A 16,801-nucleotide genomic window follows, 5' to 3' on the forward strand; every position below is an offset into this window, starting at 1 on the left:
TAGTTATGTTGATGGCCAACTGGCTTTCTCATTAGGACAATCAGAAGAGTGCAAAAGAGGACTGCCCTGTGCTTTGCTGTACTCTTGCGTAGACTCCAACGGGAGGCACTGACTACTGGTAGATAGATGATGATGATGATGATGATAATAGATAGATAGATAGATAGATAGATAGATAGATAGATAGATGGCAGAGATAGGTAATAGACTTTTATTCTATTCAAAGAAGCTCAGAGCTTCTTTGCCTTGAATTCCTAATTTAATATAATGTACCTAATTCTCTTTCCATGTGTGGAGAATGAGATCTTTTGTGGAGAGGCTTAAAGCACAAGTGTGAAGAGCTGAAATATGTCTTTCTAATCCTCTCCTCCCCTCACTTCTGTAGTCTTTCCATCTTGAAAATCTCTCCAGGATGGCTAAGACCTTCCCGGTGCTGAAGCAGGCTGAGTGTGTGGAAGGTATACAAAGTTCTTGAATTTCTCTCTAAGCTTAGGAAGGCACTTGCTGCAACAGACTTACCTTTCTAAGAGCTAGTTCCTATCCTCTTACATCCTAAGAGAAAATTCACCCAACAAACTTTAAAGTAGTGCATACAGATATGCTGCCTGTGCTCAAAGAGCTTATACTCTCGTTGGAAAGGAGAGACACGAGGGATACTTGGGTGGCTCGTCGGTTAAGTGTCTGACTCTTGATTTCAGCTCAAGTCGTGATCTCAGGGTTGTGAGATGGAGCCCTGTGGCGGGCTTCATGTTTAGCTTAGTGAGGTGTTTGACATTCTCTCCCTCTGCCCCTCCCTCAACTCTCACACTCTCTAAATACATACATACATACATGCATACATACAATCTTAAAAAAGAGATATGGAAGTAAATATATATATATATATACACACACACACAGAGATGGAAGTAAATATATATATTTATATATATTAAATATATACATATATATTAATAATGAATATATACATATATTAATAATAAATATATACATATATTTTATATATGTGTATATATATTTACAGACACACACACAATGAAAAATATCTAAGTATTAGGAGCTGAATAAGTGACAGGGGCATAGATCTACAGGAAAGGTAATACCCCTGGTTGAAGAAGGTTGCATGCAGAAGGAGGGGAAATAAGGGAAAGAAGCCCTTAAGAAAACTAGTGAAAGGGCTGGGGGAACTTCAATACTAAAATTTTTGGCGGTAAGACCATGAAAGAATGTGCCGCCCTCCTCCTAGATGTAAGGTTTTCAAAGACAGAGACTGGCGGTGTTGCTGCTACTTACCGGGCTCTCAATCATATTAATCTGAACTTTAATCATCATAGAAATAAACATTTATGTGCACTTTTTATGGAAGCTACAGTGCTTAGCACTTAAGATGACTTATCTCGTTTAATTCTCACACCAGTCTGACTAGGTTATTACCACCCCATTTCAAATAGGTGGAAACTGAGACAGAGAGAGGATAAGTAATCTACCAAGTAATGGAGTCAGGATTTAACCCAGTCTGTTGTTCTACAGAGCCTATTCTCTTAATCACTATACCAGTTATAATGGCTTCAGAGTAGATAAGAAACCTAAATTAAAAAAAAAAAAGTTTTTTTTTTGTTCTCTTGTACAAAGCTAACACTACCTAACCCCAGCCACTTGCCAACTAAAATCCATCACAGCTACTAAGCAAATATGAGCTGTGTTGATAGCCATTTTAGAACAATGACTTTGGATCCGATTAATAGTCATAACAACACACATCTCAGGTGTGGGTCAAATCTCACATTGTCTTTGAAGAGCATACTCTGAGCTCCAGCTATGCCACTATTTAAATTCTGTGTTGTTGGTGGCATTTCATTCTATTTCTTGAAATGCAAAGCATAACCTATTCCACCCACTCAGAAACTCAGCAAACTTGAAGAGATAAGTCCCTTTGAAAGATGCCTTAGAGGATTCCCCCCCCCCATCCCCCCCCCCCCCCGGCTTATCAGGGAGAACAATGTGGGTTTGGTTCTGGATCAGGTGGTCATATTAGAAAATGCATTAAAATGCAGGCTGACAAATAAGACCAAATGCAAAATTACCATTCTGTTCTGCTCCTGACAGCACTGTGGAGAATGGGATTGCTCTGTATCCGTGCCATCGGAGCCTTCAGTGGCATGGTTTAATTGGGGGTCAACATGTGGTTGAACTAGAGATTGTAAGCTGGGTTCAGAAATTAAAACTGACCAGACGTGAATACCATTTCCCACCTGCATAGTCCTTGTAGTTCACAGGCCAAATTTTCCACATGAAAATCCCTACACCTTTCCAGCACCCAGTCTCTGGTCACACTTGCTCTGCAACTCCTAATGTAGTCAGAAACAGAGCAACCCCATTCATCTGAGAATCCCTGTGCAGGGAGGCTGATCAAAAGCCTCCCCTATATGAATAAATTGGCTGCGCCCAGAGTAAGAAAATCTGCTGTGTATTCTTTAAAGGAATGCGATCAGAGCATGTATGATTTACAAACCATCCAGTATTTTCATTGCAACATGAAAATAAATGGATTTGGTCCCCATCACAGCTCAGCTCTTCCTCCTGGGGCTGGAGGGGCTGCCTGTTTGGCCCCGTGGCACGCCCTTGTGAGGGCAGTGAGAAAGCAGCTGCTCACATTACCTGGGAGAACTCTCTTTAAAAGCCTCTCTTGCTCTAAAGAGCTTCGCTGCTTAATTTTGTTTTTCCTGAACATGTTAGATGTCGCCGGTTGGTGCTGCCTCCTGCTGCCTCATTGTTCACTGCTGGGTTGTGCAACATCTCCACGCTTGGGAAAGGTGCCGTACAAATTGCACAGAGGATGTCTCATTGTGTGGGAGTCTGAGCCAGGCCAGGAAGATCTCACAGCATTAGCAACTGGCGCGCCTCCAGCCTGGGAGGTAAGAGTAGGAGGTGGGAAGGTGGTACACTCCTCATGCCGTGCACAAATAGTGAAATGACTAGTCTGAAATCACACAGGAAGGAACAGGCATGCACAGAGCTAAAGAAAAGGCATGTATGGAGTGAAGGGGACCAGAATTCATTTGTGCGTCTTCCACATTGCACCCCTGTATGTCGTCTGGCTTTGTTAAAGTGGCAAAATGAAATGCTCTTGCGTTGTTCATGATGGGCAGGAGGTTTTCCTTCCCTGTTTGCCATCCCATGGTAAATAAATGCTTCCAGGACATATTTTTAACTTCTCCTCATGAAACACTATTGGGGGAAAGGGACAATAAAGTCTGTCCCCGCTGGGCAAGACCAAATGTAGCAACGGGGACAGAGAAGTTAACTGCCTGTTCCGTGTTTACATGTGGCAAATGTTGCCACATACCTTCTAAGAATCTGTTCAGCTTTGAATTGCTCAGCAGTGTAAATATGAGTAAATTGTTAGATCTTTGAAAGTCAACACAAATCCATTGCAGTTTTCAGAACTCTGGGGCAGCCAATACAGCCATATTGGACATATTCATTGCTTAACTCAAGACCTAAAATTTAAACTTTTGTAGTGTCAGATACTTTATAGGACTGACTCTGGAGATGACCTATGGTTACCTTATTTCTGATCTTTTCCTAACTATTCTTAAACCCAAAGTGTCAGGAGAATTGTTCTAGGGCTGCTTTTTCACTCAATTAATTTTTATTCATCACCTACCAGCAGTAGAACTTTATGCAGGGTGCTTAGGGGGAAAATGAACTTCTTCTTTCAATTATTCTTCTTTCAATAATTTTATAATCTGGTAGAGGTTATCAGCCTCCCAAACTGGCTATACTATCACAAAGATCTGTATTACAAACCTTGGAAGACTGAGGTCATTTCAGTGGAAGTGACAGCAGAGAAGGAGTCCTATAGAACATGCCTTTGAGTTATGTCCTAAGGAAAGGATAGAATTTTGAAGAGCAGAGACAGAGAATTATGGATGGGTGGAAAAGAAAAGAAAACTGGAGCTGGCTGGAATGTAGGCTATGTATTCAGAAGGGGTAGAAGAGGGATACCCAAAACCAACTCATATTTCATTTGATAGATGGCAGGCATAGAGGATACTGACTATTGCTCAGGAGGGTACTATGAGCAAGTCATATCTTAGAAACATACATCTGGTACTAGAAGCAGGGAGAATCGATTCAAAGGCACTTGATATTCCAGGTGAAAATAATAGGAGCTCAAATGAGAGTGGGAGCATTGCAAAAGGAAGACACACAAATGTGAAAAATATGGTAGGTTTGCTGGACTCTGCCAATTTTACAAAGAGCCAATGGAACTCTGAACCATACCCAAGAGAAAGCAGGAGGTATGGTTGGCCACACCCAATAGAAAGCAAGAGGAGGATGACCCAAAAAAAAAAAAAAAAAAAAAAAAAGCAAGACAGAGAAAGAACAGAAAGTGAGGCTTTAAATCAGCATTGAGCATATGAAAGGACCAGTAAGAAGGATTTTTTCAAATAGGAGCTCAAGGTCAATAATCGCAAATGCTGTAAGGTCAATGATAATAGTGATAAATAGCCACTGGGATTCAAAACCAGGAAGTAGTTGTTCACCCCCAAGAGAAGAGTTTCAGATTACAAACATTAAGGAGTGAGAGATGGTAGGGAAGCAGACTCATAGTTCTGTCTTTAACATATTGTGTAATGTAACTTAGTGGGGGTGTTGTGGGAATAGCCACTGATATGTGCATGATGGCAATGTGAATAGGCAAAGCCTTTCTGGAGAGCCTTTTGATCTCAATTAGGTTTTCTTTGAATTTATTTTAAGGAAACATATATTACCGATCCTTTAAAAATTTATCTATAGGATGTTTATTACAAGTCTTTATATAATGCTGAAAAACTGAAGTAAACTAAATGAATTCTGATACATCCACTATAAAACATAGAATTATATATCCCTATGAAAATATGTTGCTTTAAAAAAGAAGAACCTTGTGGCATAGAAAGTTTATAATTTTTTATCTGTTATTAAGTGAATTAAACAGGTAATAAATAGCAAGCAAGGTTTTATTTTATTTTAAGTGTAATTATACATAGCACAAACATAATTCTGTTTGTAAATGCTTATATGCACAATACACACTCGTATACACATGCATACATATGTGTAGAGAAGTATACAATGATAGGTACATCCAGATATCCTTATTTTTTCAAACCCACTATACACTTAGTATACCTTGCTCTCTGCCTCCTGCTCTCTGATATATTTTGGTTACTTCTATAGGATCTCCTGTGTAGGCTAGTTGGGACAATGGGAGAATAAGGCAGGAGAGTGGACAGAGCAAAGGGAATGAGCATCTGCATATATGTTTCCCTGACTCCATCCTAGTTTGATTATCTTGGTCTCTTTGGATTCTGCAAACAAAGTACTCAACTCCTATTCACATTGGGTTCTTCCCTACAAGGTTCTCTCCTCCTGGGTTCCAGTACTCTTGTTTTGCCTCACTTCTTTGGGCCCAGAGCTGATCACAGATAGATAACAGGTATGATGCATTATCCCTTATGGCTTCCCTATATCTTGTCTACATTTTTAAAAAATGTCTCTTTATTGAATTTGCTTTATTTCAACTTGAGTTTGCCTAATTTGAGTGGGACAATGGTCTGGTTTGTGCTGCTACAATTTTAAGAGCCCTATTTAAGAAAAATAATACAAATTTATAAATACAAATTTAGGTATGAGAAATAACATGTATTTACAATGAGAAAAATCAACTAAAACACACTATAAATTTTAAAATAATTTATATTAATTATAGTTTCCTGAATAAAAAAGGTGTTTTAATAAATTAACCTTATGACAGAGCTCTATAATACAATTTTTAAAATATTAGTTGCCCATATATTCTGTTTATTTATATGAAAACAATTTAATAATCTTGTCATCAATAGAGAGAATATAAAAATAAGTTGATCTTTCCTCTAGCATGGGTGAAAAATGTTTTAATTGATAGTTTAGAGAAGTTCATTTAAGCCTTACAACTTATTACTGGTAAGATCATGTCAATTATTAAGAATGTTGTTAAATTTGGGAGAAATTCTTTCTAGTATCATATAAGTTCTAAGAGGCATTATTGAGTACATTCCTGGCAAAAGAAGACTTTCATTTTGACCACTCATCAATGAAACAAATCTTCTTTTATTTATAATTTTACACATCAAAAGCCTGGAAGAACTTTGCACAAATTAACTTCTGGTTCTGCACATTTTAAATCTTGTTTCTCCTCCTCCATCTACAGTATTATAGTACCAGACATCTAGAAAACATTCATATCGAGATATGACCTCTGGCCCTGCACCTTTGTCTCCCAATCCTGGATGAGTTGGCATAGTATGTGGGAGGAATATCATGGAATCTATGCCCACCCTGGAATGGTTAGCTGTAGGTTCATATATATATAACTGCAGACCACAGAAGTATATCTCACTAACCCTACCTTTGTCCAAGTCAACTGTCCCCTAATTATATCTTTAAAATTCTTGTGTCTTCTCCAAGACCACCTGAGCCAAGGGGAAGGGAAATATGTTGGAGGGGATGTTGGAGTTGAAAGAGAAAATGATCTCAAATAATAGGGATTAAAATATATTATACAAAAACAGGTGACCATAAGCATACCTCAAAAGAGACTCATGCAGGTGCAGGGCCACGAAAGAGAAGTTTCATCAGTAAATCCACTTCTGTATTTATTCAAGTTGCCACATCTTACGTGCTCTCCTTGCATCTCTTATCCCCCAGATCTAGCTCCTTACATTTCACACACTACCGGCAGAATTAATCCATCTCCCTTCTATGTTGTTATAGTTCCTTGAAGAATCTTCTCTAAGTACTTTCACATTATAGTACTGTTAATGATTTAAAAGCCATTTACCTATAGATCTTCATTTTGTTAGTTATAAAGATATAAAACCAGGCAATTGATGAAACACAACTACAAAAAGGAGTTCAATAAGTGTTTTCTTTTAAATTATTGAATCTTCTTTAATAAGGGGTGATGAGATAAATAATAGCAAAAAAGAAAGCTGGTAGATGAATTCTAAGCATGGCTATAGAATGGAAGGAAACTATAAGAGGATAAGACAAATCCTCAAGAAACAGAAAAGATGCAGTGGAGAAAAGGAAAGTTGAGTAAGCTCCCAAAAGATCCCTTCAATCTTTTCAGTAAAGTAAGGAGGTAAGTCTTCAGCTTAATGGGAGAATATAACTGAGATTTGATGTACAGGAGGCCAATCAGTTGGAAAAAAACACTAATAGAGGTATCTCATGAAATCAAAGAGGTATAAGCCATAGGATAAACAAACAATGGACAAGGATAAAACATCTTTTGTTGAAACTCACAACCTGAGTTATAGTTTATGTTGTAACTCACTCAAAATCTGTGCTCTTTTTTTTACACAATTATGTCTTTTGTACAAATCTACTTTGCCAGTCTAGGCACTACTGTTATAGATTATAAGAACGTTTCAATGGAGAATTCAACCTCCTGAGCCATTACCAATAGAACCAGAGCTCTTCATCACATCTCTTGACAACATTACATGGGTAAAACAAAATGTATGTACAGACTCAATCCTGCCCACAGGCAACCAGCATGTAGCCTTATTTTAGATCCATTCAACATCTATAAAAGCTATGAAGAAGGATGCTGTTTCCTTCCCATCACCTCTAATGAACTTCATTGCAAATCCACAGGTGAAGCAAGGGGAAGCTGGGGAATCGCACTACTGTGAGTTTATTAAATATGTTAATTTGTTTATGTCAGAGTGATATATTTATTCTAAAACTAACATGATTAGTCCTCAATAAGGGTGACGTGTCAATAGAGGGACTGCCAAATTAAGAATTGATGGGTTAAAAGAAAAACAATTAAGAATGCAGTCAATTGATCTGATTTGTACAGGCCTCTGACCAATGAAGATGGAAAGCAAGGGGCATTAATGATAAAGCAAGATTCCATACCAGCACTTCTTACCTGTCTGATTGCAGATCTGATTACAAATCCCCTGACTGATAGACACCACCATTCTGCTGGAGGAATGCATCATGCCTTAGCCTGTGGGGAAGAGAGATTTGATTTCACTGTTACACTTATTAGAGAACTAACTTCATTTAACAGCATTATCAACAGAAACTAAGTGCTAAGTGTGTATAGACAACTCCATCAGGCCTTGTAAAACAGTCACAGACTAATAGCTTCAAACAAATCCTTCAAAACAAATGAGTAACCCAAGATTCAAAACAAATATGGAGTTTCACTTTAGTAATAAATTTGGTGCTTCCAGATTGTTCTCCAGAGTCACAAGTAGATGCTTAAGAAGAAGAGAAGGGGAGATTTTACATAGGATGGGCCATGAAATGCTTCCTTTCCATATGGTAGTAAATCTCACACTCAAGTAGTTGAGATGAGATACCTCTCATCTCTTCATTAGGGAGGGAAAACAACTGAACTGTCCACTGTGAGATGGGGACTCTTGCTGAGCTTCAAACTATGCTAAAACACTCACAATTAAGATATTCCTATAATCTCAAGGGAAACTGGGCCTATGTCTAAGCGACCTTTTCTCAACATGTTTCTCCTAGTATTTAACCTGAACCTCCTATTGTTTCAGTTTAATCCCATTTATCCTGGTTCACTCCCTAGTGGCCACACTGACTAAAGGTAATGCTACCTCTGGGAATGAAATTGCAGTCCTGGATAGCAGGTTTATCAAGGCCACTAGTGAAGGAGGGGAGATAAAAGAAAATGCCTCAGGAGGCCACAAATGGTTCAAAATCCAATAGAAGTGACGTTATACATTCAGTATTTATGAGAAATGAGCTAAATAAATAAAAACTCTAAATGTTTCAGTGAGGGTGAATAGAGGAATGAGGAAATAGAAGTTAGGCTATATACTATGTATCAGAACACTTTACAATGATTCTTTGAAAATTTCCTAGAATTGATACTTCGTAAGTTCATAGGAAAGAGGTGTAAGATACAAGGGTAATACAGGTTTACTGTCAATTATTCAAGTACGATGAATTTATTACTTTATTGTCTGGAGTTGCTAGACCAGTGGATTATTACCAGGTCTCTGAGCTCACTACTTGGTGGATAATTGAAGGATGATGAACACTAAAGGGGAAGAAATTCAGAGGGAAAAGAATAAATTAAACTTGAGATATTGTGAGCTATCTATCCATGCCAAGAGATTGGGTAGACAACCAGATATAAAAATGTGGAGATCAACAGACAAGTTTGGGTTGGAGAAATGCATTTGGAAAAAGGTGGATGGGGAAGTAGGAGAGGAGGAAATAGGAAAAGAAAATTGGATCATGTGGTGTCATAGGAGTCAAGAAAAAAATGTGTCAAGAAGGTTTTGTTCTAGCAAATGTGTTGAGTGTTGTTAAAGAGTTGAGTAAGATGAGGAATGAGGCTTCCATTAGGTTTGAAGATGTGGTATAATCTAGTGAGATGCTATGGAAAAATACCTTCAATGTAATTTTTTCTTTTCCTTATTTGTAACTTCAGTTTCTTAACTGTTACCTGTAATGATTACAGATGTAGTTTTGTCAAAATTAATACATGGCTGTTTTTGTTGCAGAATATCCCCTGTTTGCCTGAGGGAAATTCACGCCTTAATTATTTGGGGCATCTCCAAGGATGCTAACATTATCATTATCTATGAATCAGTACTGGCCATTCCTTGCCAGCAGTGGGAATGGAAATCCATCACACCCATTGGCAATGAAACATGACGGTGGTGTGTAACACTGAAGACCTGATTGCTGTAGTGACATGTTTGTGACTAGAGTCAGATAGACCCCTCTGTTGTATTCAGTTGGGAATACATCATAATAAAGTCACTTGAACACTAATGTGTTTATCCTGTAGTGAGGCAGTCCTGTCAGTCCCCACACAGTTACTCCTATCCTCAGAAAGCACACCTGTCTTCAGGATGGCTGGATTTAGCATGAGCTCTGGTAACTTCGAAGCATTGCTGCAGCTGGCAAATATTTTTCCTTCATGCATCACTACCTGGATTTCTCCTTCCATTTTGGGAAGCTCCACCTGAGGGGTTCTCTCTCTCTCTTTTTTAAAGATTTTATTTATTTATTCATGAGAGACACACACACAGAGAGGCATAGACACAGGCAGAGGGAGAAGCAGGCTCCATGCAGGAAGCCTGAGGTGGGACTTGATTCTGGATCCTGGGATCATGTCCTGGGCCAAAGGCAGGCGTTCAACCGCTGAGCCTCCCAGGCATCCCCCACCTCAGGGGTTCTCATTGTCCTTCCAGCTACCTGGCTTCAGCTACCTGGCTTCTTTCACTGCCCTGTCAATGCATCAGAGGTAGGTGAATATGGCCGAAGCTCAATGGAGGACAGGGGTCATGTTCCCCAGGAAACCATTCACCCTTTGCAAATCAATGGATACAAATGGGGGTGGGGGAGGGGGGTGGAGCCTATGCAACTTCACCAGCATAAAAGCTGGATCCCTAACCTAAGACACCTTGTTATGTACATTCACATCACTTCTATGAAGTTTGAAAAGATTCTAATAGAATCAACTTAAGATAAAATTGATCCTCAGAGATGTTAAATAATTTGTCTTAAAGCACGTAGCACATGAGTGGATAAGCAGTGACTTGAATCTAGACCTAACTGACTTCAAGGCCCTTTTCTTTTCTTTTCCTTCCTTTTCATTTTTCCTTTCTTTTTCTTTTCTTTCTTTTTCTTTTTTTGTAATCTCTTAATGAAGTATACTTGTCATGCAATATATTACCCATTTAATGTGTGAATTTTGATAAGCTTGAACATATTATATACCCATGAAAGTATCATCATAGTCAAGAAAATGAAAATAAACACCACCAACAAACATTTCTTTATGCTTTTTTCTAATATTTCCCCCTTTCCTGTCTCCAACACTCTAACCCCAGGCAACCACTCATCTATTTTCTGTCACTATGGATTAAGTTGCATCTTCTAGAATTTTATATAAGTGAATATTTGTAATATATACTCTTTTCCTCTAAATTTTGTTACTTAGCATAATTATTTCTGGTTTGTTTATACTATTTTGTGTACTAAAAGTTCATTCCTATTTACTGCTTAAGAGTGTTCTATTTTACAGATATGCCAAATTTTATTTATTTGTTCACCAAGTGATGGGTATTTGGGTTGCTTCCAGTTTGGGATTATTACAAATAAAGCTGCTCTGGACATTCACATGCAATGTGCAATCTTTGTAGGACTTATGCTTTCATTTCTCTTAGGCAATACTGTGTGCATATGTTTACTATTTTAAGAAGCTTCAAAACTTTTTCAGAGTGGTTCTACCATTTTCCGTTTACTCTGGGCATATGAGAATTCCAAATCCTCCACATCTTCACCAATATTTAGTATGACCAGTATTTTAACAACCTACCTAATCTTATTGAGATATTTCATTATGGCCTTAAATTGTGTTTCCCTGGTGACTAATGATGTTGAGTATCTTTTTTGTGTGTTTATTTGCTATCAGTGAATCTTCTTTGAAGAAGTGTCAGTCTTTTGTACATTCTTTAAATTGGATTGTTAATCATTGAATATTAATAAGCATTCTTTGTATATTCTGAATACAAGTTCTCTTTATCAGATCTATGATGTGCAAATATCTTCTACCAGTCTGTGTCTTACTTTTTCATTTACTTACTAATATCTTTTAAAGACTTTCATTTTTCTAATGTCTTTCAAAGAGTAGAAATGGTTACTTTCAATAGATCTGATTTATCAATGTTTTGTTTATCTCATGGATGATGCTTTCAGTGTCCAACCAATGAAATCAGTTTAACTTAAGGTCACAAATAGTTTCTCCCATGTGTTCTAGAGATTTTATAGTTTCAGGTTTTACATTTAGATGTATTTGGAATAATCTGGAATCATTTTTATTTATAATTTAAGGTATGGGTTGGTGTTCATTTGTTTTGCTTATGAGTATCCTTTTGTTCCAGCACAATCTGTTAAAAAGATTATCCCTACTCCACTGAATTTGGCTTTGGTATTTTCCATATATGTATGCGTCTATACCGGACTTTCTATCTGTTCCTTTGCTCTATTTGTCTATATTTAAGCCAGTTCTATATCTTGATGACTAGCTTTTACTGAGTCTTGAATTCAGAGTATTGTTAGTCTTCTGATTTTTTTTTTTTTTTATCCTTCAAAGATTGGACTACTCAAGATTTATCCTTCTACATTTCCCTAGGACTTTTAGAATCAGTTTATCAATTCCTTCAAAAACTCCGGTGGGATTTTGAGTGCACTAGTGTTGAATCTAGGTAGGCAAATTCAAGGAGAACTGACATCTTAGCAGTATTGAGAATTCAAATCTTTAAAAGTGGTTATCTTTCATTCAGGTTCACTTTAATTTCACTACATAATGTTTGATAGCTTTTAGCTTAAAGACTTTTACATACCTTACATAAAATGTATTCTTATTTCTCTCATTTTTGAATATTATGATATTTTAAATTTTAATTTCCTATTATTTGTTGCTAGCATATAGACATATAATTGTTTATACTTGATCTCATATCCTGCAACCTTGTTAAGCTCATATATTAGTTTAATATCTTTTTAGATATTGCATACATTTTCTACATAAGTGATAATGTTTTATGTGAATAGAGTTTTACATCTCCTTTTCTTTTTTTAAAATGGTTTTATTTATTTACTTGAGAGAGAGAGAATGAGCAGTGGGGAGGGGCTGGAGAGATAATCAGATTCTCTATTGAGCAGGAAGCCCAATACAGAGCTTAATCACAGGACCTGGAGATCATAACCTGAGCAGATCATAACCTGATGCTTAACCAACTGAGCCACTCAGACACCCCTCACTTCTCCTTTTCAGTTGGATACCTGCTATTTCTTTTTCTTGCTTTATTGCACTGGCTAAAGCTTGTACTCCTGGCCCTTCATTTATTCATCTAACAAAGAATGTTCAAATTGCCTATTATACATCAGCTATGATTTGAAGTGAGATGAATGTAATGTGAATAAAACAGGAAGAGTATGTATTGTCATGGAGCTTATAACAATTGTGCAATTGCTTAAGAAAATAGATGTATTTGAACATAAGTGTTATTATCGGCAAGAAATAGCTGATTGAAATAGGAATATGTAGCCTAAAAAAATAACAGGCAAAAGGGAAAATAATTATGTCTTCAAATATGCAAGGGGCTATTTTGCAGAAAAGATATTTTTTCTGTATAATTCCAGAGGACTTAACTAGGATTAATGATGAAAAGTTGAGAAGGAAAGAAATTTAAGAATTACTGCCATAAAAAAAATTGATATTGAAACAAGCTGCCTCTTGAGAATCTTTCTGTGAAGAGTTTATCAAGAGGCTGGATAACTTTTTATTAGGTATGCTGTAGGGAAGCATCATTCTCAGGTAGAAGACACAGTTAAAGATTACCAGAGTGATTTCCAATTTGTATAATCTGAAATTCTATAGATATAAAGATGAATGGGACATGGCTTTTGTTTGTATTATGTTTACAATCTCATTGGAAAGAAAAGCAGGTTTATAATATAGACAAACTCAATTCAGACTGTAGTTCAAGACACCAAATGGAGATGCGTACAAAGTAGGGTACAATTAATGGCAATATAAATGGTACAAATTATATAGTCAACAAGAATTGTCCAGAAATTTGTTGTCAAATCAAGTTTATAAATTGCAATTATAATCACGTTATTTTTTCACACATTCCAATTTCTTTCCAAACTTCCTATTTGCCTTCTCTTGAGTATCTTTTCCTCTTCTTTATATAGTTTCTACTTTGTAATTCCTCCTTCAATATTGATCTTAAATTCCAAAAGCATCCTTCATGAAGATCTCCTCAAAATTCTAGTCCTCTGTGGTCATTGTCTTTTCACATTGTTTACACTTCCGTTAGATCATCAGGAGAGAAAATAAGTCTTACATCACTAAGTATGTCTAATCCCCAGAATAGCATTCACAACATGCACTCAATAAATGGGAGCTAATATTAACAATGATAATAATGCAAAAAAAAAAAAAGAATAGGGAAGGAAGCTAGGATGATAACTTCAGGATGCATAGTCAGAAAATGTTTTTTAGAAGAGGTAAGATTTTACCGCCTACTTCTCTCCTGACTATATATTTATTCATTTTATAAATATGCATTGATTTCTTGTAAGCCACACCTTGCCAGAGACTGGGACACAAAAAAGAATAAAATAGGCATAACTCTGCTACTCTGGAACTTACACTCTTATTATAGAAATAAGAAAAAAAGACAAATGCACACTGATAAATAAATGAATTACAAATTACAAAGGGAATGAACTAGAGACTAATTTTACGTCGCATGATTAGAAACGGCCTTTCTGAGGAACTGATACAAAGTGTTGGGAGCAAGGAAATGGGGGTACATTGTAGGAAGAAGAAAAGAGCTTCTGCAAAATTTGTTATGGGAGAATGATCTTATTTTGTTCCAGGAATGAACAGAAGGTCATGTGGCTGGAGCAAAGGGGAGGGGATGATTAGATGAGCTTAGCAAGGTAGATCAGCTCCAGATCATGCAAGGCTTAAAGGGCTCTGGGGAGGGGATTCAGATTTCAAGTATAAGAGAAAGGGCAGCCTGGGTGGCTCAGTGGTTTAGCACTGCCTTCAGCCCAGGGCCTAATCCTGGAGACCCAGGATCAAGTCCCACATAGGGCTCCCTGCATGGAGCCTGCTCCCTCTGCCTGTGTCTCTGCCTCTTTCTCTCTGTGTCTCTTATGAATAAATGAATAAAATCTTAAAAAAATAAATACGTATAAGAGAAGACATTAAAGGTTTTTAAGCAAGAGCATGACATGATATACTAGTTTATATTTTTTCATAACGTTGGTTGCTCTGTGGAAAATGGATTGACAAGAGTATGGAGTTAGAAGGCAAGTAACCCAGAGAAGAAATGATACTTGCTTGAATATGGTTAAAGTAGCAGAATTGGAGAGAACTCAACAGCCTTCCATTCTGAAACCTGATATGGCCCCTTTAGCAGCCCTTTGAGCTTTAAGAATATTGGAATTCTGCTCTTCTATGCCTCAAATCAAAGCTGGAAGGATTTCTCTTCTTTTCTTTTCTTTTCTTTTCTTTTCTTTTCTTTTCTTTTCTTTTCTTTTCTTTTCTTTTCTTTCTTTTCTTTTTTTTCTTCTTTCTTTCTTTTTTTTCCCCTAGGAAACTCATTTTTCTCTATTTGAATGCTGTTTTATTTATGGTGGCTTGGAAGAGGACTGCTGCTGAAGTTTATGAATGTTCTAGGTCTCCATAAGCCATACATGATGACACCTCAAGTGACCTTCCACAACACAGCTGTCTGCTGCTCTGTCAGCAATGGCTCCTGCTCTTCTACAATGTCAAGAAGCTCCAACTACCTTAGGATCTAGTCTGGCATAATTTAATAACTTTGTTATTAAAGGTAACCAATCTGGCCAGGAGAGTGACTCATCATTTATAGATGGACATTAGGCTGGATCCCTACATACCACATAGATAAAAAAAACAAATTCTGTAGCTTCTAGAACATTGCCCCCTCCTCCAACATAACATTTGGGATTCAACCAGAAGCAATTCTAAAATGGCAGGAAGGCCACATCCTTTGGGATCAACCTACTCCTACAACTGGGAAATAGCTTGGCCTGCTGACAAAGGGTTCATTCATATCCAGGCTGCTCTTCCCATTTGTTTCAGGTCCAACCCCAATCCTCCTGGCTGCCGTGGAATCATAATCAGCAGGGCTGGGCCCATGTTTATCCTCATCCATGGCCACCTATGCTGTTTGCAAAGTAAATAAGTGGTGCAGAGTCTATGTCACTTGTGCCTGGGTTTTAGCTTACCAAAGTATTCAGATGCCAGGAGGCAGAGAAACTGCCGCATACCTCCCATGATAAATGCTGCCAAGCCAGAAATTTTACCCTTTCAAACTTGTATTAAACCTAACAAATTGCATGCAGATGTGAATTCATTCATTCATTCATTCATCCATCCATTTATTAAGTAGGCTCCACAACCAATGTGGGGCTTGAACTCATGACCCTGAGATCCAGAGTTACATACTCTGCTGACTGAGCCAGCCAGGTGCCCCATGTGTAGATATTTTAAAAATCTTGTGGTTTGTTCACCTGCACTACTATCACTTCTTGGTGTCCCATACAGCAAAAGAAAAAATCTACCTACTACGCTTTTACCACAATTACTACAGCCACATGGATTGACAGAATAGGATCCTTGCCCTCTTCTGTTTTTCTCTAATATGATGGGTACATTTTCTGCTTAGTCAGAAACTGGGTCTCCAGGAGGTATAAAGCATAGCTCACATCCAAAAGAAGGTGAGTGGAAACTGGAATGTCAAAAATTCAATTCAAAACCTGTTTTTTAGTGGACATGACAACATACGAGAAAGAGGCCACTCAGGTCTTTTAGGAAAGGTGTCTTCTTTCTTAAAGTCATGAGAAAGGGGTGGACCCACGTCTACCTCTGGACACCCTGCCTGAACGTGATGCTTGGAATGACTAGACCAGCCTAAGGACTGAGAAGGAAGTAGGTCAGAGCTGATTAGAAAGATGGTCACACAGGGTTCTGAGCATCCTCAAGCCTATCTAGGAGCTACTAGACTCCTTTTCTCTCAGACTCCTTTTATGGGAGGTAAGTTCCTTATGGTTGAAGCCAGTTATTATCTCAGTTTTAGGTTGTCAACCTGGTTAAGTGGGTAAGAAAAGATTCCCTTCGTGTTTAAGAAGGGCTTTGGGCTCCTGAAATTCTACGCAAAGA

The 16,801-nt window shown here is 37.6% G+C and overlaps 1 long non-coding RNA gene across 1 annotated transcript in view; it reads right to left on the bottom strand.

Moving 5' to 3' along the window:
• Positions 1-7,966: 7,966 nt before the first annotated feature.
• Positions 7,967-16,801, bottom strand: part of LOC144320026 (uncharacterized) — a 57,650-nt gene continuing 48,815 nt past the window's right edge. The window contains exon 6 of the long non-coding RNA XR_013385621.1: positions 7,967-8,050. This is a non-coding gene — a long non-coding RNA (uncharacterized LOC144320026). The remainder of the gene's footprint in view (positions 8,051-16,801) is intronic.

The sequence above is a fragment of the Canis aureus genome, chromosome 9, assembly GCF_053574225.1.
Source record: "Canis aureus isolate CA01 chromosome 9, VMU_Caureus_v.1.0, whole genome shotgun sequence".
NCBI lineage: Eukaryota > Metazoa > Chordata > Mammalia > Carnivora > Canidae > Canis > Canis aureus.